The 24,323-nt window shown below is 47.4% G+C and overlaps 1 protein-coding gene across 6 annotated transcripts in view; it reads right to left on the reverse strand.

Moving 5' to 3' along the window:
• The window catches only part of LOC149364979 (solute carrier family 35 member G1-like), a 63,505-nt gene that overhangs the window by 6,275 nt on the left and 32,907 nt on the right, over positions 1–24,323 (reverse strand). The window contains exon 1 of one of the 6 annotated variants that reach the window (XM_089574990.1): positions 10,403–10,615. The exons of 4 other annotated variants lie outside the window; for them this stretch is intronic. The gene's annotated coding sequence lies outside the window, so the exon portion shown is untranslated. Of the gene's footprint in view, positions 1–10,278; positions 10,616–24,323 lie in introns of those variants that run through there. One more of the 6 variants, XM_089574987.1, reaches the window with a different exon arrangement.

Below are 24,323 nucleotides of genomic sequence, written 5' to 3' on the forward strand. Positions count from 1 at the left end.
CTTCCGCATGCGTAGTAACTGTGGTAAACACGCGGCTGCAAGAAGCGTCATACGAGGGAGCCGAGCGCGCGCCGATGCACACTCGGTAAACACGCGCAGAGCGCGCGAACGACGGCGGAGCTGCGCTCGCGGCGGCTCCGCCGATCACCTGCGCCTCTCCAGTGACGTCACGCGGCGAGCTCGCGCATGCGCAGCTGTGGCTAAAATTGATCACGGCGCACGCCAGACCCGGTGTTGCCTAGCCTAGTGAAGCTTTTCGCTTCAAAACCGCGACGTCCTTATACTCACTGAAGAGAAACCGAGAGGCATGCGGTACAGCTGAAGTTTCTTGAGGACGCCGGCTTTCTGGTTTAGTAGTAAGAGGTGTTTCTTTTTTTTTCATCACGAGGCACAGAAGGTGAAATTTCCAGCATAATATAGTTGCTTCTACGATGCATACTGCTGCTAGCTTCGGTTAGTCTTCGGCAGGAATGGCAGTCTTCCTTCGCTGGTTCCGGTCCCCGCTCCCGCCCTAGACGACTGGGTCAGTGCCCGGTTTCTCCGCAGTTTCCCGTCCGGCAGATTCCTTAACCCCCTCGTCTCACAGCAACGCCACTGAGAATGTGCATCAGAAAAGATAGTTTTTAAATAGCTCGGGAAGCCGCTTTTAGTTTCTTGGCCAGTCATTAACTCTTTGACACAAACAAGGAACGAATGGTAGCGACATGATATCATATTACAACCATGCCGTTCCTATCTCGGAACCGAAGAAAGCATTCCTTATTCAAAAAAGGATCTCGCCAGTTCCTCCCTTCAGCGCACCTCCCATCACAGCGTGCTACCGATACGAAGGACTTTGCATGTGATTATGCTATCCGGGGTGCGACCCGCCGATGCATGGAGAAATTACTTTTGAAAAATAATTTGAAGGTAATTTAATTAAATTACATTACTAATTACTTTACTAAAATTGCGCGAGTGTAATTAAATTACATTAGCAGTTACTGCGCTCAAAAAAATGTCATTACAGTACAATTAGTAACAAAGTAATGTATTTACTCTGAAATTACTTTTTGTTTTTGTGCAAAAAAAAGACAAAGTGCAAAAGAAGCATCAACATCTCTCCAGACGAGATGCACAGAGTCTTTGCTATTCCCGTCTAACTCCGTCTCAGCCAACTATTCCCCCTTCCACCTTCCATGAAGGTAAGACAACGTCAACAAAATAACGAAAACAGAAGCATGGCCGAACGCTCGTCCCTTTCACTGCGCTTAGGACACAAACAAGCGGCGGTCCCAACGCCTTGCTGCCCGCGACTGCATACACTTATTCAAGCCTCCGAAGTCGATTTATTGCATGCTTCGGTGGTACCACGAACCGACCTCCGGAGCTTACGTTTGGTAGCTACGCACCATGTGCGTATCCACCTATTCCCGTTCCACGAAGCCGGTAAGCATTTCCGCTCATTGTTAACAACACATGGCACAAACACATGCATAAAAAGGCATGCAGCAACCGCAGAAACAATGCCAACACGCATCCGGGGCTACGAACAGAGATGTGGCAGCGCGTTCCCCCTTTTATGTCCGTCTCTGGGGCATCTGTCTTTCGTCGCGCAGTGCGCAATTGAACTGGCCCGACCCACGCCCCTGCCCAGACCCGAGAGGCCCGCGTTTCAGCCGCGCGTTTCGGCCACAACGCGGCCTTCCAAGGTCTTGTGCCCTCGCTGTCGGCTAACCGCCGTTTCCGCCGTACCTCATATGCAGTACTTATTTTAAAACTGCCGGAGGACCAGTGGCCTGGCAGCGCGGAGAATCCCTTACATAAAAAAAAAACTAAAGAAGAAAATCAACGCGACGGAGCCAGGGCTCGAGACGTTGACGACCTCTGCTCGTCGGCACGCCAACTAAACTCCGTCGGATTCCCGTCGGCAGCGACCCGACTACAGAGGACACCGGCGGTCGCAGACGTACAGTCCTCATTTCTCTCTCCACTTGCTGATACTTTACGGTGGCCAAAGCTTGCCGTTCGTCGATCTTGCTTTCGAGACGCCCCATCGGGGGTATGAAAGACCAAATTCGATACAAAGAGCAGGGGTGCATTATAATGAATTAGTTTCGAAAGAAATTAATTATTTTTGCTTAGAAATTACTGCCGTAAAGTAATGCAATACATTACTAAATTAGTAGACCAGGAAAGTAACTTAATTACTTCGCTGCAGTCCGCGGAAAGTAACTTAATTATGCGATTCAGCTACTGCCATGTCTGGACCCGCCGCGGTGGCTCAGTAGCTTTGGCGTTCGGCTACTGATCCAAAGGTTGCTGGATCGAATCCCGGCTGCGGAGGCCGTATTTCGATGGAGGAGAAATACAAAAACGCTGCTATGCGATCAGCGCGCGTTAAGTAACCCAAAGAGGTTCAGTTAATCCAGGGTACTCCTCTAGGGCGTCCCTGCCCATTTGTCTCTTCGGATAATGAGAAAACCGGATAATGAGAGAACCGAACCGAATATTCTTACGAATACGCGCTACTTGTGCGAATATTCACTGAGCAATCGTGAGAAACAGCGAAGCGGTGCTTTCGCCGTTACAGCTGATTCTGCTAAAGGACGCAACATTGATCTCCATTCCGGCAGTCGCAACACGAATTCAGTGCATTAACTTTGTCATTGTCATGTTACGCGCATATGAAAAGTACTCTTTGTTCTTGATAACTGAAGATAAACTATAGCGCCACAACTCAGAGCATGAGAAGGGCGAGAACTACGTATGAGGCATGGCCTCCGTGGACAGGCATAAAGGCCGGGTTTGCTGAACCTGCCTGAGCCCTGCCGCGTCTTCCAATCTCTGAGGCCATGTATGAGGATTACGAACACCGCCAAGCGAAGGGACCGCACCGCGGCGCTGAACTCTCTATCCCGAGCATACCGATCGCGGCAGCATGGCACTCGGCATGTACGAGTGTGGTCCCTTGTTTTTGGAATAGCCGGGGAAGGAAAATACACCAGGCCTTATTCGAAATTTGCGCCAATTATTCCAAAGTGTTCGAAAACTTGACATATCTAATACGTTTCTAATAATTTTGAGCATACACTATTTGACTCGTTGGTATAATCGAAGGGAAGGATATTGGATTCGGTATTCGAAATTTCCGAATATTCGCACTACCCTACAACATACCGCTGGCGCGCGTTATTCGGAGTGAGGGAAAAGTCTCCCCCCGCTTGTTTGCGTGGCCTCGCTTGCGCTCATGAGGGACCAGTCAGCGAAACTGAATGAGTGCAAAGGAATTAGAGTCCACCTTTTCTTTTATTTTTGTCTAAGTAGATATTTGCGGCCATCCTATCTGACAGCACGCTAAAGACACGCGGTACAGGGCGGACGCAATAACAGACACTTCCGGGCTCATCCCGACCGTCCCTTTCATTCAGCATGCACCTCGCCGTTCTCAATTTATAGCCCATACACAGCTGTAAGTTTGGCGCCGCGGTAGGAACAGTCACCATGCAGCGGAGGCCGGTCACTCGTCATGCGGAAGAACGTAGTGTATGTACTGCCGATCGTGACTCGGACAAATAACAGAAACACGCCCTGAACGGTGGCGCGAGATGCGGGATTTAGAGAACCCTGTAAAATGCACTGAGTACCGGGTAAGACACATACTGCATCAAAGTCAGTAGTTTTTTCTTGCCGACAAAAAAAGAACGCAATATTAAATACTCGAAGCAACTACAAAAACCAAATTTCCCAGCATGATTCTTCAACGCGAAGACAAAACGTCAGCTGCCTGGGATACAGAGCACTCACCGTAATATCAATCGTTAAAGAAGCTAACCTCCTCAGCGAAAGGAGTTGAAATTGCACCGTCCACGCTATTCATCAGCGCGTGGTAGAGTGATTTTGAATTCTGACTCATTGTATGTGCGCGCAGTTTCATTTGTTCAAGATGCTTGTGAATTTTACCAGTTCCAGCTTTTGATAGCAAGCAAATAATATTCTATGCATAGATTAGCCAGTTTTTTTTGTTTTTTTTTTACAAATCTGCAATGCGATGCAAAAAAGAAAAAAGACGAAGTGCGGGAAGCCTCATTGCTTTCATCCCACATTTACACTGCCTGCGGGCATTACACGGCTGAAGGAATCCAGACACGCTGTAAGGGTGCTACAATAGACTTTTAGAGTGGGAATTTCGTTCATAGAACACATATCCCTCGGGGAAAAAGGCGAGAGAAAAGCTTTTGCCGCTGAACATAATTCATTGCACCCGCTGAGGTTCATGGTGCCACCGACCAGAAGATCGCGGGATGTCGAATCCCGCCTATCGCTGTTGCGTTTCAATGAGGCCAAAATACAAATTAATCCGAAGCACTCTATCACGGCGTTTCTCATAAGTCACAAGCAGCCTCCGGTCGTTAAACCCCACGTACACTACCATATTGTAACTTATTGTATCTTCAGACATAAATCTGCCATAACGGTGGAAAACCTCGACGTCGTAGAAAAGCACAGCGTAAAGGTTTGGGCAAGTTGGTGCGACATGCTCTGGAAGGAATGGCGCGGCAGGGAATGACGAGAACGAAAGAAAGAAAACGCATGCACAAACTTGTGTATGTGCTTTCTTTCTTTCGTCCATGCCTTTTCCTGCCGCGCCATTCCTCCCAGAGTGAAAAGGACAGACTGATGGGCGAGTTGTTGCTGCATTGCAGACCACGTACGACCGCATACGAACGAAGACACAGAAAGACGCAGGCACCACTAGCGCTTGTACGTGTCGCCTGTGTCCTTCTATGGTTGTCTTCGTGCGCGCTCGTACGTGGTCTGCAGTTGCAAAGAGGACGTTTTTTGTAACACTGCACGGTACTGTTGTAACGAGAGACGTGGCTCTTTCACAGTGAATTTTGTTGTCACTGTGATAAGAAAGTCTTCCGTTGAGGTCGAAGGACAGAATTTTCAGACAAGTTATTGTAAAAGCTCTGTCATTATATTCAAATGGACTGTGCGCTTCCATGGGCTGATATTTGTGAGCAAAGAAGAAATGATTCATTACTGCGTAAAATTCACTCCATGCGACATAGTTTGTTTCAATGGAGAATTAACCTGATATCTTCTTTTTATATAAAATACTCCTAAAGGTGGCGTATATATGTCCTAGTTGGTTTACGACAAGGCACGACGATCTCAAGGAAAGCAATTCGCAGCTGCAATGATGCTGTGTTCTTTCTAATGAGCTGGAAGAAGCTGCACTTATATTTCCAAAAGGCAGATTTTTCTCTCATACCCTCAGGCACAAAGCGTCGAAATAAATTTGGATTCAAATCCCTGGCACTGAAGACATGGTGACTGACTATGGCCAGACTCTGGCTCATAAAATTTGAGCATTGAAACGGTATCATTTTTTTATCTACTTAATCTTCACCGACTCCTCCTTTCGTGGAACTTCGTTCGACTGTCGTCCTTAAAAATTTACGAGCTCAAACTAAGTCCAAGCATGCGCTAATATAGAATTTGACTCACAACTGGGAAAATTAACCTTAAAAGGCACTGGACGGTGTTTTCTGCGGTTAACTCTCCCGGAATTTCACTCGTGTATTTAAGGCATTTGGGAGGTAAGCAAGATTGACTTCCATGCAATAAAGAAAAAAAATCTGTCATTACCACGAGTCACCAACTATAAACCTATACCCCCTTAGTTACAAGCTGCAAAAGTTCGAAAAACAACATTCCCCCGCCGATTTCGTTTTGAGTCTAATCTGTTTACACAGATTAACTTACACAATAACGAGCATTGCTTGATGATATAAACCAGAATAGTAGCCTTTTCGTTTTCACCAAGTGAACCGGCTCATTCTGCACAGCAGTAAAACGAATGTTCAAAGCCCAGCACCACCCGTTAGTTACGCACTTGAAGGTTAATTACACGAGGCGCTTCCGGACGAAATCTGTGACTCAACACCTTAACTTCTCGCCAACGTAATGCATCTGATATGCACGGCGTCAAATTTTAGTACCGAATAAAGCATCTCCCATTTGAATGGTACGGCAAAACAGCGCTGGCGGACGGGACGGAAGAAGATGAGACAAACACATGCGCTTAACTCACAACCAAATGGTTTATTGCGAAAGAGGGGTGCAATATAAAGCATAGAAGGGAAAACTGCAGTGCAAACATGACAAGGCATACATTCGGGATATCATCAATGATTAAGAAAAGCGATCTCCTGTGGGAATAGAGCCACCGATGGTTGGCTTACACATGAATTGCCTAATGCGTGAATGTCAAAGGCCTCCGATATCAGGCGTGAGGTGTGATCTCTATACTTGGCGATGATAATGGTTTGGTCTAAAAACGTCTCACATTTGTCGCAATCTGCGAAATGAATGACCATGTTATTTCGGCGTGACTTGTTTTCAATGTCTTTCGCGTGTTCGCGTAGCCGATCATTGACGCACCGTCCGGTCTCCCCGATGTAAAATCGGCCGCATGACAGTGGGACCTTGTAAATCACACCACAGCAACAGTTGACATTTGTCTTTCTTCTTCCTGAGACTGCGCATTCACATCCCGTTCCTAATTACTGAAATATTTCCAGTGATAATATGGCCTTCTTTCCCTCCTATAGTCACCGCTCTCCTCCCCGGCACTGCTCAAAAAGGGGAGGGGGGGGGGGGGAGTAAATTTGATTTCGTTTCTTTCCGCAAAGGCCACCATTGTTTTCCTTTTGCTACTAGTTGCAGTCAAGAAAGGTGCCAAGGGCGCGAGGAAGCAGCCCAAAATCGCCGAAGAACCATCATTCAGGTCGCCCTGACGTCCCTATGCGAAGATTCCGCGAGGATCTTGTTGTTTGGCGTTCCTGAACCCGCTGCAGTTGAAGCACAAGCGATCGCCGAAGTCATCCTTCGCCAGCCTCACGAAAGTTCACAGTGCTCACGGATAGCCAGAGCGCCCTCCGTAACTTCGTCACCAACACGTTTCAGGAAACATCCCCGCACGAATAAACACATACCTGCACTAGCACCCACACATGCACGCCCGTACTCACGAAATGGGTCACCAAGGAATAGAAAGGGATGAACGGGTTCGTGCCCTTTGCCCCAAGTTAGAGCCCACGCACGCAAACAGAGAAGACAGAGGCTCAACAAACTACGACAGAAAAGTGGTCGGTCTTTTCGTTTGCTTCACGAAACAGGGCGCAACGCTGCCTGAAGAGCAAGTGACACTTCACAGTAGAACCGCTAATCTAATTTTTTAGCCATAGCCAACTGTCTCGGTTTTCAGAAGCCATTAACTAAATAAAGCATGCATTTTTACCAGCTGGGTTTAACTCGTTGTAAGTACCACTGGTAACATTTTTTTCTGTATCTTTTCCGCGATTTTCCAACTTCTCATACCTCCTAGCCCTGTCATCGAAGTCCCACGCCACTTTTGCAGGCCCGACTCTTCGCATACTGTATCCGCCGATGCCATGCAATAAAGTACCGCCAACTGACTCCGCATGGTACCTTGTTCCGGAGAAGCCAGTCGATGATGGCCATCTTCATCACAGCTATGGATTGAGCGTCGGGACAATCAGCGCTCGTACACTCTCTATCACAGTGTATAACGACCACGTAGCACGGACCAGGCTTAGTGCAGTTAAGGAGACGTTGCCAGGTTTCTGACGAGGGCGGCTCCACCGCGCATGCAGCATTGCTATTCGGGGAAAATTCACTGGCGCGCAACCGCACGTCGACTGGAGGCATATTGTTTCACGCTGACACACTGGCGCAGCTCCTGACCTTGCCGAGCGTTGACAGCACTCTTCGCCGGGCCCGTCAACTGACGTCGGCGTGCCGGCTTGCATAAAAGAAAAAATAACATCTTCCTGCGTTTCTTCAATTTTTTTTTTCGAGTAGGCAAGGGGGGGGGGGGGGGGGGGAGCCTGTACAGCGGGCTCCGCAGCACTATCACGCCATTCACTATGACAGAGACATGCACAAAAAAGTCGTTCTAAATGTAAAAGAACTTTCGAAGAAAGCAAATGTGAAATGAATGAGAAATACCGTCACTTCACATCCTTTCAATGATCCGCTATTCTGAAATATGAGAAATGGAATAAAATGTGGTCCGAGTCAAAACTACAAGTGATGTAAATCACTCACGTGCCTGATCCAACTTAGCCCACATCAGCCGTTTTGGTCTCACGCACAGTGTCTCGGACGGATATTTTGACGCAACAGCTGCGGCTGATAGTGCGATCGGACCATAAACGAAATCATGTTGCCGCGCGGTCACGCTATCGCATTTCGTGTTCCTCCGTATTTTTTTTTTTTTTTATCGCTGGCTGCCCCCAGGAATACCCTCGCGCTGTGCTCGTGTATAGTATATGTGGTGCACAAATTAAGGGAATGGATAGCACCCGCGTTTCTTCGATCGCATGGAGTCATTAGAAAATTGCATAGGTAATCGAACATTGACGCATAATGTGAATCGTGAGACAACTTATACACACAGAACAACGGCGGTTTTCTGTACCCTTAGCAACTTAGTTGAGGTAACAGCGGGTGCACCAAGCCGTGCCACGTTGGCGAACGTTAGTACGGGAAGGGAAATAGACTCATAGAGAAATAGGTTCATGCTTTTGGAAGACTGCAGCGGCGAGTTGCAGAAAATGTTTCCGAAGAAAATAACGGAAAATTTTAGCCAATATTGTCTGCAACCTGTACGCTTAACAACAACAACAACAACAAAAATGATCTAGAATGGCTCTCTCAACGGTACATCAGCAAGCAAGGGTTTTATAGGAGCTTGTATACAAGGTTTGCGGTTATTACTTATTTGTATTTCCACAACTGACTCGAGTTCTTTGGTCAATAACACGGGAATCTGCGATTCGATCCACAGTTTTCTCTGTACAGGGTATGCAGTTATTAATGATATGCATTTCCACGACTGACTCGAGTTCGTTGGTCAATAACACAGGAACCTCCGATTGGATCCACGGCTTCACCGGCCTCGTTCCGATGGGTTAGAAAGGTTTGGTTTGGTTTGGTTTATGGGGTTTAACGTCCCAAAGCGACTAAGGCTATGAGAGACGCCGTAGTGGAGGGCTCCGGAAATTTCGACCACCAGGGGTTCTTTAACGTGCACTGACATCGCACAGTGCACGGGCCTCTAGAATTTCTCCCCCAAAGAAATTCTAGCCGCCGCGCCGGGATCGAACCCGCGTCTTTCGGGACAGCAGCCGAGCACCATAGCCACTGAGCCATCGCGGCGGCAGAAACGGCTGTGTACAGCGATTCCGGCATACGTTGAACAAAGTCAGGTTCTCGAAATTAGCCTGGAGTATACCCTACTACATGGCACGGCTTACGGCCTAATCAGGCGAGGCTCTGACACGAGATTGAGACAGCAACGCGCAAGAGAGAAAACTATAAGACGTGTACCTAATGGCGCTGAGATATAGGAAGATATTTTGCAAATACGAACGGTATACGTACAAGCATAGCTGCAGTTTCGTGGATACTGAAAGGGAGCAATTAGCTCGCATTCAAGAACCGTTTTTATGTTTGTTGCTACATCAGGCTTGACAGAAACAAAGGCGATCGTGCGCCAGATGAAACCCATTTGCAAAAAACAATATGTACTGCGTGGCAGGGGTGGAACGAGAACTGCAGCTACGAACAGAAAACTATTTCGTCTAGTGCGTTTCATTTTTCTTTTCAACTTTTGCATGTGTAAAGATGCCGCGAAGGGCAAGCCCGTTAACCGGTTACACATAGATGCCGCGTTACACACTCTAGGATTGTAATCCAAGATTTCGAGAGACGCCCGCCTGGCGAAGGAATATCCTATAGCCCTTTGCATCGGGCGAGAAGGATGCGAAACCGCCTCCTTTCTGCGCAGTTGCAAAGCGGTTTCGCTGCTGCATCTCCTGTGCTGACGTCAGCCGTACACAACAGCCCAGCGGGCAATATGGCGACGCCGAGGGAGCGCTTATTGGAAAGGTGCAAAAACGTACATTCGCCAAAATGTGCGGAAAAAAACAACAACAAGAAAATTGAAATGGTTTGTTTTGCTGCATCTTTCAGCGAGCGCATGTTTTTCGGCAATAACCACAATCTAGGAATAAGATATAGGTGTGTTCGCGTTTAGACTCTGTCTGGTATGACTCATACTTCGGGCGGTAGAAGATGGTTGCATGCTAATGAAGTGTCCCTGTCCGTAATGCCTGTGGTGCGCAAAAGTGAAAAATATCAGCGACAAGACCAATAACAAGGCGACAGTTGAACTGAGCTGCTATAGAAAGAGAAACTTCTCACCAGACCTGTAGTACCTCTCGCGTGATCCCCACGGTATATTCTCGTTGAGAGTGCCTGCAAAGTGCGCTGCACCACGTGGGACGTGTCTTACGCGTAAAGCCAGACTGCAGAGATCCAGACTCACGGGCGAAGGCGTCAGTCGACGCAGCTCACAGTTCTCGCGGTCCAGCTCGCGCGCGCGTGTGTCGCCAGATATCGCTCTGTCCGCCCGGCGTGACGACGTGTTGTTTCGCGTACACAGCGCGCCGTGCGTGACAGCGGCGCACCGCCCCGCCGCACGAAGTCTGGGCCTGATCAATCAGAGAGCGCGGCATACGCGGTCAGCCGCCGGGCGTCGGCGGCGACGCATTATACTCCACGTACTCGATCAGTCGAGGCGTCGTCGGGGCTCCTCACGCTTCGCCTCTTTGCCGTTTTTCATCGTCTGTATCCTGTGTTTGTTATGTTTGTGTGCGAGATGGCGCTGTTGCGTGCTCACTGGAAAGAGTACCGTTAATCAGGGCTTTCTTTCCAGTCGCCTTCTTCAGGATGCTTAGCAAAAAATTAAAAAACCGATTTTCAGGAAATTAAAGGCGCAGTAACTGTCTCACATCTCGGTAGACGACTCAACCGCACCGTGATGGATGGTAGCAAGGTGGGAGTGAAAGAAGAGAGACAGAGGTTCTGTAGTGGAGGGCTCCGGGAATAGTTTTAACCAACTGGGGACGCTAAACGGGCACTGAAAACGCGAAGCCCACAGGCGCCTTTGGTGTTTCGCCCCCAACGAAACGCGGCCACCGCGGCCGGGTTCGAACCCTTTAGGATGCTTAACGTTTTCTGGAGAGGGTTTCCCTCATTAAGTAGTTTATTAGAATATTGGGAATTCTTATAAACGCTAAGCATTTTGAATACCTTTAGAATACACACACACACACACACACACACACACACACACACACACACACACACACACACACACACACACACACACACACACACACACACACACACACACACACACACACACACACACACACACACACATATATATATATATATATATATATATATATATATATATATATATATATATATATACTTAGGAGACAATTGCAATTTTTATCTTCCACTTGCTAAGCTTTGGAGTGGGAGCGGTGGCGATAGGAGGTGGAAGATCTCGCCCATAGAGCTATGGGTATACGACACACCGCTATTCCTGAATCGCTAGCCACGAGTACTGTTTCCATTTCTTACTACTCCACCACGTAGATCCTTTACGTGCATGCAGGCTCAAAAAATTGACGGATGATCAGTCTAGTCGGTAATGCGAAATTTGTGCGCAGCTCTTCACATGCCGCCTGCTTCCGCTGACAGGTGACGTGTTACGCTGCTAACCACCATCCGGTTGTTCATTCCTTCGCTCTCGACGTGGCAGGTCGCGTTTCACTCTGCTACTACCTGCCACAGCTGTCAGGTGGCGTGTTACGCCGACTATACGCCGTGGAATCCACGGACGGGCGCCTAAGAGCTGCGCTCTTAAGAGCTATGTTCGTCGCACTGTCCACATATAATGTTCAATGATAGTCTTTAAAAACAGCTAGGCTTCGTAGTGTTTATTTCCATGCCGGCTTTTTTGGTTACACTTTTCCTCTCTGTCGATTTGCTCTTAGTTTGTCCGTTGCAACAGGTTAGAGACAACAACATTACGCCGAAATATGGACGCCGACCAAAAAAAAAAAAAGAAAACAAAAATGACGTTTCGGCTCCCGTACGGGGGCTTAGTTCACAATGCGATAACACAGGCAGTGGATCGGCGTTGAATACGCTTGGAAAGAGAGTGCAGGGACCGTGCGTCCATTTTTAAGTTTTTATATGATCGTCCCCTACCAGACGACATTTCGTCCAACTCTCGACTTATATGTATATTCTCCGCTTGCTAGCGGCTGATAGTCAGCCCGCCACCAAATTCCGTGATCGTGAGCGCAATAGCGCGCAAGCCGACCACGGCAGACCGCGCTCTTGGGTGCTAAGGAACACAATTATGTGCTGACATGAGCGGCGTTTATTGCTGCTGAAGAAATAATGCTGGCTAGCGAGAGACGAGATGTTCCTCTGAAAGGCTACGCTAGAGAGTGATGGACGTCAGGGCGAATGTTCGGTCGAGCCAGCCGGCCAGGGCTGGGTGACGTCGATGCTCCGAGGACGGGCGGAGAGAGCTCATGAGATTCGTTTCCGCGGGGCTACATTCCGCCGGAGCAGAGCGCAGCCGCGTGCGGTCACCCGCGCGCTTAGTTCCTCAACTTGTAGTGCAGCAAGTAGTAGCCACGCAGATTCGGGCCAAATATATCCAGAGTTAATGATACTCAGAAACCATTTATTAGTCTCAAGCATGAAAGAAAAGGCACTAAGCGGATGAACGTTCAGTCCGCAGGAAAAGAGGCGGGAGGCTCATCGCAATAATCGTCTGCCGTCCCACGACTCACGGGTAGCGGCGGTTGAAGAGAGAGGCGCCTTCCCGCGCAATCGGCGTATTTAATGCCTCGCTGACTATACTGCTCACCTGTACATATGTTATTGTGCAAATAGAATACTCGTATCCCCCTCCCCCTTATCCTTTCTGGATGTCCCCTCACCTCTTTCATTTCATTTCTCCAGTCTGTCTGCTATCCCTCTCCGCAGTCCCAACTCAGGTGATCCCAGTTGCGATGACAGATGCCGGGGCTAGCAAAAACTTTTTCTTCCTTTTAATTATTATTTTAATAAACTGCTGCTGCTACTACTACTACTGCTCTAGGTGGCAATCATTATCCCCTTCCTCTAAGGTGAGCGGCCATCGCTGCGTCGCGGTGGCACCCAGGAACGGGAGGGAAAGCAAATGTGCCCTTCTTCGCTCCCGAGTGTCTCGCAGGCGTCGCTCGCCGCTGACTGGCGGAAGAAAAAGTGTACACGTGTACACCACAGCTTCCAACTTACGCTGCAGGCCTGCCGAGCGCTATTCTGGTAAACACACTAAAAAAAGGCTTGTTGCTGTCGCTGCACACAGCGGCTCTGATCTAAATATAACGCGGAAACTTCCCGCGCACGTGGCATCCAGCCCCTAGTGTTCGCAGTAGCTGCACTGGAGGTACAACCAGTGCTCTTGGGCGCAATGGCTTCATAGTTTGCCTCGATGCCAGCGGCGCCGCCTTTGGTGGCGACAATGACACCATTTTTACGACCAGACGAAGTTTGCTCAGAGGTGTTATTATTGCAGAAGGCAGCATTTTTCGGGGCAAATGTGCCGCTATGTACTACTGCCATTCATCGAAGTCTTAGTTCAGGCAGAAAATGAGCGAGAAACGTCCTGCCCATACCAGAGGCGTGAACATTCGATGTGCCCGAAAATGGTGCCTCCCTACCGGAGAACAGGTGTCCCACACCATGGCCACGTGGCTGGATGACAGCGTCGCTCGAAAACGGATGACCTCAGAAACGAGTCGCGGAGGTTGTCAGACTCTCAAGCGAATAGATTTAGTTGCTTCAGTCATACATATCTTTAAATAATTCATCAGGCGAATGGCATAAGCAAGACGGTCCCTTAAAAACCACCACATTTTCCGTTAAGCATTCACAGCAAACACGCCGAGTGCTACAGTTACCCTTCGTTGCTCACATTGTGACGATAAATATGCAGTCTTGCATCTTGAACGCGCTTCGCATATGAATAAGCGCAACAGATAAATCGGTCAGTTCATTGTTTCAATGCCAGCGATCGATCAGGCTAAACATATCAAACTGCAGTTTCGCGCGTTTCGGCGAGGGCCAGTGGTGAAGCAAGTTAAGAAAACGGACATGAGGGACAGTACTTGTGAGCAAAAGCCACACGGCCTGCTTTTGCATTCGGCACGTACCAGCCCCACTTCCACACGTAGAGCTAACTACCGCAATTCGGGGCCACACCATAATACACAGACCCGATCGTACTTGACTAGCGCTCGAGGGGTGTGCTGCGGAAAAAAAATTCAGTCAAACATCACCGCAGCTGCTTTGCTCGAAACAAGGCGCGTGTGCCTGTGCGGTTCTGCTGCCTCTGCGCTGTGGCGCAAGAATTATCAGTAAGAGTCGCTACCGGCTTTTAGCTTTATTTCCTCGCACATAACACCGCTCCAAAGCTCTAGACACGTGTGATCGGGTCTGTACACCGCGTGGCACATGTCTCTACAATGTCCGCTTCGATGGCAGCAGAATATAACTGGTTTTAAAGGTTTCCATGAAACTGCGAAGCTGGTCGCTTTCTTTCTTTCTTTCTTTCTTTCTTTCTTTCTTTCTTTCTTTCTTTCTTTCTTTCTTTCTTTCTTTCTTTCTTTCTTTCTTTCTTTCTTTCTTTCTTTCTTTCTTTCTTTCTTTCTTTCTTTCTTTCTTTCCTTCTTTCCTTCCTTCTTTCTTTCTTTCTTTCTTTCTTTCTTTCTTTCTTTCTTTCCTTCTTTCCTTCTTTCTTCCTTTCTTTCTTTCTTCCTTTCTTCCTTTCTTTCTTTCTTTCTTTCTTTCTTTCTTTCTTTGCCCGCATGTTCTTTCTCTCTTTGCCCGCATGATCACCACCGGCGCACATCTTTCATATACCCTATTTCATTCGGCTGTCTCTTGTCTTATGAGATTAACTTCAACATGTATCTAAATCGGTGAGACGGTACACATCCTCGTTCTCCTGGTTTGCGGGTGCGAAGTGCGTTGTACTGTGCGTCATTGCAAATGCGTATGCCGACTTTGCAGGGGAACAGGTCTTGGGAACTAGTCTTGTTTTCTTCCCTCTTTTTGCCACCCTTCCGTCATCGGTTGGATGAGAAACAAAGATAGCGTCATCACCGTTATCGACGTCATCGTTCGCTATGAGCTGCCTGCCCTGCTCAACGTACTGGCTACGCATGCCACTGCGACCATCAACGCACTGGCGTTATGGCAATGACCCGTGCTATACTCCCGTTACTGAGAGGCATTCGCCTGCAGTGTCATCAAACTGTCATTAACGGAGACGCGTTGACTCCGTTTCTCTATGCGCCAAATAGGTCCAGACAACGAGTAGCTGCTGCGAAACCAGTCCAAAGAAATTAATTTTAGCGCAGCCCCAAGATTGCATAGCTCTAAGATACATCTCTATTCCGTGAGCTATTTGTGGCAGCTGAAAAACTGCGCCTATAAGCAGGTTCGATTCGTGCATCAACATGCATTTTTTTTATGGAGACAGGTAGTCATGACTTAAGAAATGGCCATTCATGCATTAGGCTTTCGCAAGCTTCATCGAGCAAGCCTGAACCACTCAGGATCCTCATTTTTATTTTTTACAAGCTCATGTACTACTATTCATATTCAGTCTAGCCTGCGATGTACTATCAGCAACAAATGTAACACGAACGAAAGAACTGATATGCCAGCTCAAATACAAGAACATATCAGCTTCTGGAGAGGAAATATAAGCGAGGTTGACTAACTTTTTTAAAATGACAGTCTTCACGCCTTCAAAGTGAAATTAGCCAGCGGTAGCATTGAGGTTCCCCCGGCGAAGATCTTGCTGTTGGTGTTTCAACTGTCGTGTTCGCGTTACACTGTAGCTATTAAGGCGAAAGTCTTAAAACACTTATAACTTATAGACACTTATAAAAACTGTGTCGAGGCTTGGAATCGAACCAGAGCCTTTGGCATTTGAAGTGGAGACGCTACCACTCCGCCACGAAGGCTCAGGGTTTGAGCATGGATAAAGGCGAATCCAGTGAATGCATGGGTTTCATAAATAAAATAAAAGAAATAAAAAATAAATATAACGAAAGAAAAAGAATAAAAAATAAAAATAAGAAAGAACCAAAATATATAAAAAGAAAACAAAAAATACACTGACAAATAAAAAAACTATAAACAAAGTGCACCAGGAAACGCTTTCGATTTGCAGCACTTTACACAGCCAAAGTGCCCCCTGAATTTTTATTACACCTGCAGTTTTCACAAAATGTTTTCTGCTGATCATCACTTTCTACTGCGTTAGCAGTATAGCCCACGTTTCCGCTAAAGTTGTTGCAGGCGTTGCGACCGGAGCGATGGAGTGCGAGGAAGGAGGAGGAGGGATGGGAGAGAGCGGGAGAGAGAGGAACTAACGCTTGCGGCGGGGAAAAAAATCGCTTTTTGATGAAAGGGCGTAGTAGCTGTCTTCTAGGTGAACACGCCAGCCGCGTCGTGAGGAAGGGGGTGAAAGAAGGAAGAAAGAAAGAGGTGCCGTAGCAGAGGGCTCCGGAATAGTTTCAACCAGCTAAGTATCTTTAACGCGCACTGACATCACACAACGCGCGGTTGCCTTTTGCGTTTCGCATACATCGAAGCGTGGCTCCGCCGCGCCGGAGCTGCCCATCGCGGTCGCAGCTAGCGAAGGAGCGCGGGAGGGAAAGAGAGAGAAGAGGAGGCGCACAGCAAGAGAGCCCCTAATAAAAGAGCGAAGGGCAAGAGCTCGCGCCAGCGTTTGCCCGCAGTCGTGGTATAGCGTCTGTAATGGCGGCTAGCGTTGCCGCTGCAGCCATACGTGACACCCGTGCCGAAGCGTAACGGAAAACGCATCAAGATCCAACATTTCGAAGCAGCCTGAGGCCGGAAAATGGAGGAGGCAGCAACAATACCCTTTAGTACAAAGAAAAACACGGCAAAACCCCGCGGCACGATAATCTCAATCTGGAAAAATTCGACGAGAAATCGAAATTATGCAATTTAAAGGCGGATATTAAAAACGAATTCGAAGCATAAAATTTAAAACCATACTGCTGACGCAGAAATGCCGCATGACTGTGTATGGTCGCCTGATTTTTTTTTTTTTTTGCAGTTTAATATACCGCTGCCTAAGAAAAGTACTGGCGTTTAACGTTTCGAGCTCATTGGGATTTATATCACTGTGTCGCTTGCTGCAATCCAAAGAAATGTCAACAAAGCGTATCATCGACGCCGAACTACAGGCGCTCATTAAAATTTTAACAGGCATCGAGTCTGCCGTAATTCTGAGCAAAATCTGACTCGAGCTCTTTGAAAGTTAGACAGGCGACGAGCTCAGCCGTAATTCGAGGCATCCTCCACTAAGTGAAACGTAGACACCGAACAGCCTTTGCTTTGTTGACGTTGGCGTGCTTGGATGGGCATGCTGGTGACACACTCGGGTTCAGAAAAGGGCGTCTCCACGTGACCTTTAACTGGAGCTGATTAACTTTTTCGCTGCCTCCTCGCAACGATGTTGGAAATTTAAAATGCCACGACTTTGGAGCGAAGCGCTTCATGCGCGCCGTTCTTTTTCTTGTTAGAAAATAATTTTCTGCAGACGCTATCCAGAGGGATTTTGCGGACGTGCAATGAGCTGGCTCATAAGCTAGCCTGCGATAATCCTTGGCGGGCACATCTCGCCGCCTGACCAAGTCTTTAAAACTGGGAACGAGTCGATGACTTCCAAACACGATGTTAGGATCGAAACTCTTCAAACAGCTCAAAATTTCATCAAAATTTAACCGCGTCTCCATCTTCTTCTCAGCATCACCCAGGCACACATTCTTCGCGAAATCCAAACAACCACCCTCATGCGGTATTGGTGTTCGGCGGCTGAGCCTAAGCACGCGTGATCGAATCACGAGCGCGGTGGCCGCGTTTCTACGGATGCGGAATGCATCTACCATGGAAATTTTATTAATCCGGAGCCCTCCACTACGGCTTCCGTAATAGCACAACGTTTGACGGATACTAAGCACAAGTTGTAGTGGGCCCATATAGATAGGTTACCGCATTCGAACGACTGAGACGCTACTTGCACTAAAAAAAAAAAGTTTTAATACATAGGGAAAGTAAAAATATTAAATACAGGTGTCGCCATCATCTGCCAATTTTGCAAGCAAACTGCCGTGCATCGACAGTTTTTTACGCGAATCTCAGAGACGAAAGTAGACCGCCATATACAGTCACAACGGTTTTGACGGGATCCTTTTCGGTATAGTAGACGTCAAGAGTTTGAATCGAGCAACGGATACATTTATAGATATAGTTTTCTCAGCTATAAATGAATCTTGTTCTGGCGGACGTACTTACGTCAATATAACCCAGAAATAGCCGTCTATAGAATAGACTTTTATTGAGAACAAAAATTTGATGCAGTTGCCCTCAGGGTCCCTTTAAACCCCGCATACCGCAAAACATAAACCTCCAGCCCACTCTTCCTTTCACGACATTACTCTGGCCCCTCCTGTTCCGACTGCAATGCTCTCTACGCAGATCTAGGCTGCTGCCATTTTTCTCCTGTCACCCTGTCTAGTCCCGGATCGCCTGCACGGCTGCCGTCGGCGCTACAGGCATAGTCTTGGCCAGCAAGGACCGATATCCACTGAGCGCTTCTTGGTTTGTGCTCTCGAAACCACGGGCACTGAAGCGGTGTAGGACATAAAAACCTGGCGAGTGGATGGCGACCTCGATGGTACCGCACTTCGCTTGACAAGCAGTTGCCACCGAAGACGTTGTGTCTCTTTGCGGAGACGAAAAAATAGTGTCGCGAGAGCGCCCACTGTTCCCCGTGCTTGTTTGAGTTGGTTTGGTTTGGTTTATGGGGTTTAACGTCCCAAAGCGACTAAGGCTATGAGCGACGCCGTAGTGGAGGGATCCGGAAATTTCGACCACCAGGGGTTCTTTAACGTGCACTGACATCGCACAGCACACGGGGCCTCTAGAATTTCTTTTCCATCGAAATTCAACCGCCGCGGCCGGGATCGAACCCGCGTCTTTCGGGTCAGCAGCCGAGCACCATAACTACTGAGCCACCGCGGCGGCGCTTGTTTGAGTGTGGCAGTGTAAAGCGCTTAGCGAAGATATACAGAGCATAGCCGACAACGCGCTATTACTGCGCAGGTGTAAAAGGGCACTGCTGCATTCCAGTTCAGGAATTTAGCGAAATAAAAGTTTTTACTTCACGAAATAACAACGGCATGCACGATGTTTTACCCGGTGAACCTGAAAGTTACGATGACGCGTGAAGGACGCAAATTTAAGGGCGTTGAGTTTTAACCCGGCCTGTAACCAGGAACCGGACAATGCGTTCCATGTTCAATATATGATCTCTGTATACTACACCACTTGCAGCATGAGTAAAGCATTCTCCCGTGTACTGTGACCGCGAACTTTAAAGCGTTATTTGTTTTTTCTGTCGTATGGAAGTGCACTACACAAGTAGCGAAGTGACGCTAAACGCGAACCAGCATCCGTAATAAAGCTGCAATAAAATGGCAATCCAAGCAGCGACAGAAACGATCACAACATCGCTGATACCAGTACAGATCAGTTAGACTGTCGAACTTAGTACAACGCGTGGCACACCTTTTTTTTTTTTTTCTACGCAAGAATCTTGGCGGATCAGAACAGCCATGAGTTTCCCGTTGTATAGGGGTTCCCTGGCGCAGCTACAGAGCAGATAGATTTAGCTCGGGCAGTGTGCAGGAATCAGGCAGTGGGCCGGAAAGCACACGCCTAAGCGCAAGCTCACAAAAGAGAAAGAAAGAGAGAGAGAGAAGTTTGTGTACGAAGAAACACCGAGAAAGATCAGCCTCAGCCTGCTGCTGCTGCTCTATATGCTGGGGAAAGGGGTGAGTGAGAAGGAAGAAGGCTATGATCGCCGATGACGTCGGTCGAGAATAACGACGCGAAGGAAACGAAGGAACAAAGCCCGGACAGCTTCTCAAGCACCTGCATGGCCAAGTGCGCAATATGAGCTCGCACCGACAATGGGCTGCTGTCGAAACGCGCCGAGGAAACGGCCAACGCCTCTGTTGCGAAAGAAAGGTGCGCGGCAAGAGCGGTCGCGAAGGCAGTGCCCCCCTCCCCGCATTAAAAGAGTTCACAGACGCCAAGCTGCCGATGCCCCGCTACACCAATTCTTTTTTTCCTTTTTGGCTATTTTCAAGAAATCAACTCTTACTGCGCCGGAGCCAAGAAATATAGTCCACCAAGGATCGGCGCGCACGGAACAGCGCCGTTTGCTCCGGTGCCTCAGTGGTTCGCCGGCATATTCAGGCGTTGGTGTACGAGTTTTGCTGTGGAAATATACATTGAGGTCGCTGTTACTTGCACGTCTGCACGCTAACGAGATTTTTATCCCGCACCAAGCCTATACTAAATCCATGATCTGCCTGGACTAGAAGGGTCTATAGGTATATACAGGGCGCTGTTTGATGTGAAGCGCTACTCGGTAATTGCGAGCCTTATTACGGAATGCGTGCATGAAGATATGGTGCTTCGATATTTATGGAAAATGGGGGAGGTTGATATCAGATTCTCGTTCGAATTGCATTGCATTCTGATACTCTTTGCACGTTAACAGCCCCATGCCCTCGCTGTCGCTAGAATCACTCAGACAGACGGGCGGATGGCAAGTATAGGATAGAATCGAACGAAAAGAATTGTGTCACGGCGACCTCATGTTTAGTACAAGATTTCCAAGCACTTCTCACGAAGAAACTGCGATAAAAGGGCGCGGTTAATTGCTCAGAGAGGATAGTGCGCGGGAAACGCTGACCTCATTCGCACAAACAATTATAAATCTATAATAATATTTAAAGTAACACATAGTTAATAAAATTTATGAGCGCAGAAAAGCGCAAAAACGAGCAGCTTTACGAGTTGAAACTCAAGAGACAGTGATTGGCAAGCTTCTCTAGCTTGTTTTCTGCGAAGCAGCCTGGAAAATTGACAATCCTTTGGTCTTGTTTACCAGATCTATTTCTTTTTTTTTTTGTTATAAACCCATTGCACAATAGGCTTCATCGTCGACGTCATAGATTTTAAATTATCTCAAAAGTGGCGAGCGTCCCGCTTTCCCGCGGGTTAACATCGCTGTTTACAGTTTCGGTATAGGTTTTCGCGCACTGTGACATCAAATGACAGTTTACAAGTCACGCGTTCTCTCAAAACAGCGATGCTTACCGAGCTCGGTCGTTTGATGTGAGTGCGCACGGTTTTCGGCGGTTCTGTGTACTGTCCTTTGACGACCCAGCACGCGGAAACGTGAACAACGCCATCACACATTATTCGAAGCACACTCGAACATACCCACTCCAGTTCTGTCATTTTCAAGGGCCTGCGCACATTTTCCACCAAAAAAAAGAACCTGAAACTGTGATGCCAATTGCTTCTTTAATTCTGTCACTGCTATGCGCTTAGGTGTGTAGAAACAACCGTCTATTGACTGCAACTCGTCGATTTTGCTTATGTTTTCACTGTTGTAAGGTATTCCGAACTCTTATCTCACCCTGGTGCACAAGTTCCGAAGACGAAAGAAATGTCCGCGAATGAGGATCGCAGCAGAGCGACCTCGGGCGTGATTCATATCACACAGATATTATCACAGACTAATTGGTGACTTTACTTGATCATTTCAGATAACTCACCATACGATATTCGTAGATATGTCTGAACTATGTATACGACTGGCAAGATAACCCAATTTTAAAAGCTGCACTCTACAGCTGTTACGACATCCTTTAAGCAAAAAAGAAATTGTATTCAATAAAATGAATCGCAATGTGCAACAGCAAGAGTACAGCGTAAACGCCTGAACACCAGTGAAGCGAACGGTGACAATTATTCATGTCACCAGGTGCCCGACGTAAAGTAGAGCACAAAGCCGGCCGACATGCATTACCTCGAACAACTCTATTCAGCGAGAAGTTAAAAAACGAATACAGAGAAGAAAACGCGTACAGGAAAGAAAAAAGGAAGCCCTTGTGATTCGGTTCATTCATTCGTCAAGTATGCGAAGAGGAGACAAAAACAAGGTAAGTGGGATTGCAGTAAATAGTTGGGCAGAACGAAATAACCGTGCATTGAAGACGTGTAAACGGTTTGAAATGCGCCACGTTTCAGGTCGACGCTCGTAAGATACCAACACTCCCTCTATATATTTTCAGAACCTCTCAAAGGCACTGCGCATGTGGAAGACACGGATGCGCGCTCACAAGTTCACCCGAGGTTGTCTGAAAAGCTAAGAGCATTTTTTTTTTCGAGTGTGTGTTTATGGTGTCGCCCTTTTGAATATAAAGTACGAGCGTACTGCGCCTTAAAAGAACGTCCTGTTGGACTAGTTAGTGAATGTTCATCTTTATTTATAGGCGCGAACCACACACACACACAGACCACACACAGCCGGGACTGAGGCGCTCAGTCCCGCATACCTTCCCTGTGCCTGCGTGTGTTTCGCGCCTGTAACTAAATAAGTATTGCGCCTCAACCTCAAAAAGGAAGAGCGGGCGAACCTCTTTCTTTCTGCCTTCGACACCGGATAAGTAGGCCAACGGTGGAAGTCAGCCATCTTGACCCTGCAAGGCTCGACGTATCAAGTACGATTGAAAAAAAAAAAATATTGCTTTTTGAGGAAAGCAAATGGCGCAGTAACTGTCTCACGTCTCGGTGTACAGCCGCACCGCGCCGTAAGGGAAAGTGTAAAGGAGGGAGTAAAAGAAGAAAGGAAGGAACAGGTGCCGTAGTGGAGGGCTCCGGAATAATTTTGACCATTTAGGGATCTTTAACGTGCACTGAAATCACACAGCACACGGGCACTTTTGCGTTTCACCTCTCTTTTATTTTTTTTTATTACGTTACTGCACTGTAGTGGCCAGCAATGGCGAGGTACTAGTAGACACTGATAGTGTTTACTACCGGACACTAACTGCCTAGCCATTCAAGGGTTAAGAGCATTTTCGTTTCTTCCGTTGTCAAGGCGAAAAAAAGCAAGCACCTGCGCAGGAGGCATCGGTGCAGTCTTCAATGTATACCTGCGGTACGACGCCCACCTACAGGAACCATTGTTTTTTTCACAGCATCGATTGCAGTGCAGGAGGAAACCTGATCTAACAACCACGCGTGCTCCATATCTTCTGTCACGCTGTCTGTTATGCTCTTTTTCATCCGTTACGGCTATGATCCATAACCGTCGCAATCGTCGGGATTCTTGGAAAACTTGTCTGCAGGTGGCCGTGCACGAGTGCTGGTCCCGCGACATCGCAGCGAAGGCATTCTGCGGGCCGCACAGCTGGCTCACCTGTCTCTTTAGGCGGAGCACTTTGCAAAGCTTGCAGAAAGTATACGCCTCATCGATTAGCGTCGCAGAGAACTGCGAAATGTTGTAAGACCCCTTGTAGTGTCTTTGTATATACAATGCTCTGCGCCCACGCTATATACTTTGTCTTGCCTCTCCTTCTCTTATTCTTCATCTTTGTCCGTTTCCTATCCGCAAACGTAAAGGAACCTCTCATTTAGGTCTACCCGGTAGCAAAGAAAGAAAGCCCTAGTACGGAGGTGAATCCAGGCGCAGCGTGTGTTTGTTTGTGTTCTTGTGGGTGTTATTCTCTCTCATATACCTCGAGATGTCAAACTAAATCACCGCTTGGCGGTGCAGAGCAATGGCACTTAAGGCTTGAAATTCTTGATCGGTTGCAATGACGACCGCGGCATACGTGGTTCGCTGTTCACAAGGTGCACCTGAATGACTCGCACCTAAGATATTGTAGCCTAGTGTGGTGTACAGCCACAAAAATAACTTAAATAAACTCTTTGTTTTACCGAAAAAAAAAATTATCCGCTTCATTGCAAATACTGAACCTATAGAAGCTACAAAGAATGCATTTAAATCGTTTAATATCATAAATGTAGACAAGGAGTATGACTTCTGCTATTACACTGTCTACTTTTCCTCTACGGAAGTTGTTATGCTTCCAACGTGTATGGCATCTTTAGAGCGAGTAAATATTAAAAACTAGAATTACTGATGCTTGGGCAGTTCTTCATTTCCGTATTTCTTATAAATGCCAGGCACTGACCAATAACCTCCCAACAATGCTAAACCAATATATACTCAATAAGGGCTTTAACAGGAAACAGTTGCGTTCTCACTTTGTGAATTTATGATCTATGAATATTGCTTGTTTTCTTATATGCTTTTCCGTTTCTTTAAATGGTTTTCGCTTGATTGCCTGGTATTTTGATTTCAATAGGATTGCTGTTTATCATCGCAGTTAATTTCTCCCTTTTGTCTTCATCAT

The sequence above is a fragment of the Amblyomma mixtum genome, chromosome 2, assembly GCF_055824585.1.
Source record: "Amblyomma mixtum isolate Tamu chromosome 2, ASM5582458v1, whole genome shotgun sequence".
Classification (NCBI taxonomy): Eukaryota; Metazoa; Arthropoda; class Arachnida; order Ixodida; family Ixodidae; genus Amblyomma; species Amblyomma mixtum.